The sequence below is a fragment of the Rattus norvegicus genome, chromosome 4 (genome assembly GCF_036323735.1).
Source record: "Rattus norvegicus strain BN/NHsdMcwi chromosome 4, GRCr8, whole genome shotgun sequence".
Lineage (NCBI taxonomy): Eukaryota > Metazoa > Chordata > Mammalia > Rodentia > Muridae > Rattus > Rattus norvegicus.
This window is the reverse complement of record NC_086022.1, coordinates 164,286,907-164,289,757: the sequence shown is the minus strand read 5'-3', so window position 1 is coordinate 164,289,757 and position 2,851 is coordinate 164,286,907. Positions and strand designations below refer to the sequence as shown.

Genomic DNA, 2,851 nt, shown 5'->3' with positions numbered 1-2,851 from the left:
GGAGCCTGAGTGGAAGGAAATTAAAAATACATTCAGGGAGGAGGCTTGTTATTCCCCACCCCAAACCCTACCCAACCCTGCCTCCCTGGTGTGTAAGTCTTTGTTCCTTAAGTCACAAGCCAGTTTGGACTTGTTGGTGAGGAAGAAGCATTGTTCCTGGATGAGGGCACAAAATCCCACCATTATCAGTAATCAAGGAACCTAGTCCTATTTAATTTTCAATTATTGCATCAACAAAACAATTGATCTGAAATTTCTTTAAGGTTTTCTGAGAGCTGGTGAGACCAGGGTTAACAAATTCAAAGAAGACATCAGTCCAGATGTTTTAGTTCTGCACAGTTAGCTGGATAAAAATGTAACACACACAGTTATATATAGCATTCAGCACATCATAATTGTAATAAACAAATTATTATTGGCTTATACATTTACCTTATTGCCTCTGAGAGGGGATCCTGAGGAAGAGTGTTTGGGAGCAGTGAAAGAAACAACTCAAAGTCAGTAATGGGTGCAAACTGAGAGCTCTGTAGTCTGCTCAAGACAACTCTCTAGATAGAATCCTATTCGAAATAGCTCTCTCCTTGAGACAGCTGTTTGATCGAGATAAATTTCTAGATAGCTCTTGAGTTTTCCAATCAAAGTCAGAAAACCTGCTAGAAAAAAATCTGAAAGAGTTATATTATCTCCCCAAGCAGCTCTCTCTAGGTGGCTCTCTTGTAGAACAAAGCCCAGTCTTTTATATCAATTCAGACATTTACCCCAGATTCCTTTTTTTATTATCCCAAAAGTCAGCATTTTATGACCTTATCCCCTTGATTCTTTTAAAAGGATTTAAATTCACTCTGTCCCAGGCTGGCCTTGAAATAAAAAATCTGCCTGCTTTTGTAAATACAAACCATAAACTTATTTGGTTGGGATCTTGCCCTGAGATCATTACTCTCTAAATCTCTTTATCTCCTTCCTTAATATTTTTCTGACAAGCTGGCTCATCAGTGCAGCTGCCTTTGGTCTTTTAGGTCATTGGAGCCCCTCATACAATTCTTATTGCAACATTATATGTTGTATAGTTGAGAAATCCTGTTTATATATTCTTGAACTCATGTTTTCAAAGCTCTTTCCCACATCCTTAAGGGATGTTCTAAAGATCTCAGCTTCAAAAAGACATATTTTCACTTCCCAGAATTGTGCTATCTCTAATTATCATGGAGTCATTAATCTTGGCAGAGAGGACATTTCCCTGCAGGAAGAACATAAAGTAAAATATATTCATTATTATACAAACAAGCTTTTTACAAACAAGCAACCATCAACACTCACGTAGGCTTATAACCTGCTGGCTCTACTCGAGTGACAGGAACTTTTGTCACCATTTTTCTTTTGCAGCCATTCAGGACTTGGCACTGTACACATGTATATATGTATACACACAGAGTGTGTACACACAGTATATACTGTATATATACACAGTAAATATAAACAGTATATACACACTGTATATAAACACTGTATATACATATGTATATATATACAGTATATACATACTGTATACAGTGTATACCAGTGTATACAGGTATATACTGTACAAGCTTGATGTGGCTGCTATGCCTTCAGTAACCTATGTCTCATAACATTGTGCCTCAATTCTAGCAAGAAGGCAATGTAACTGACAAATCTATGTTATCTAGAGGTAAGAATTACACTCTGCTCTGCCATAGTAGATTGAAACCCTTTTAAAAAGGGGGAACCACATAGATCTTTGCCTAGTTGTTGCTGACAGCTATTATGTCACAGCAATGAGTTACGTAACTAATACATCATCTTACTGCATTTTTCAGTCACTAAGATGCTGAAATCTTCTTCCTGTTTCCAATCTTAATGGGAGAGCTTTGTGTTCACCATGGAATATAATGCTTCTGTTGGTGTTTCATGGATGTTCTTTATCAAGTTGAAGTCACTTCCAGATTCTTTTTTTAGTCATAATCTATTAATTTGGTTGTGTTATTTATCTTTTTAGACAACTAGTGTGTTCAACTTCATTAACTGGTTTCATTTTTGCAGTTTTATATTTTTAACTGGCCCATAATGGTATATATACATGTGAGGTGGTATCATGTTCCAATACATGTACACAATAGGTAATGATCACATTAGATTCCTACTCTATCACCCCATACATTCATTGTTTTTTAATTAAGAGAACATTCGAAATCTTCTAACTACATTGAACTTGCATTCCTGGGAGAAATCCTACTTCATCTTAGCCATTTAGTCTTGCTATATAACATGTTGATGCATGGTGGGACTGAATTTGTGGTACTTTGTTGAGGCCTTTTGTGTGTATGTATTAGGATAATGGTGTGTAACTTTTTAACCTGGGTGAGTCTTCACACTTTAATTAACTTAGATAATCCTTCATAGGCACATTTCTGTCTTTGGTCACTCTAGATTCTGTCGGGTTGAAAGTCAAGTTTAACCATATTAGTTGGAAAGATGGATCTCTTTCTCATGTTACACAGACACTAAACGGCAGAAATGTCCGTCATCCAAATTTAAGTCAACCCCTAGTTGACTCACACCAAGCTGCTGAGCAATTCCCTGACAGTAACAAAGGGAGCCGTCTATTTCTCTTTAACTGTAGTTAGTCTAGGTTACTAGATTCCCAACACTCTCCAGGAACTATACATATTTTACATAGCAAAAACTCATTTTGTAGAAAAGTGGCCATTCATAAAATCAACTTTTTGAAATGTCCAGATATTTACAAGAATTCAGAAGAATGGCATTAATAAGGTATAAGTTACCAAATATTCACCTAACAAAGTCATTCTAGTGAGAAGACTAGGCTGATTTC

The 2,851-nt window shown here is 36.3% G+C and overlaps 1 non-coding gene across 1 annotated transcript; it reads right to left on the bottom strand.

The window, feature by feature from the left end:
- Positions 1 to 622: 622 nt before the first annotated feature.
- LOC120102617 (U7 small nuclear RNA) lies at positions 623 to 685 on the bottom strand. Its single transcript, XR_005504247.1, has one exon. It is a non-coding gene; the product is annotated as a U7 small nuclear RNA (small nuclear RNA).
- Positions 686 to 2,851: the final 2,166 nt, after the last annotated feature.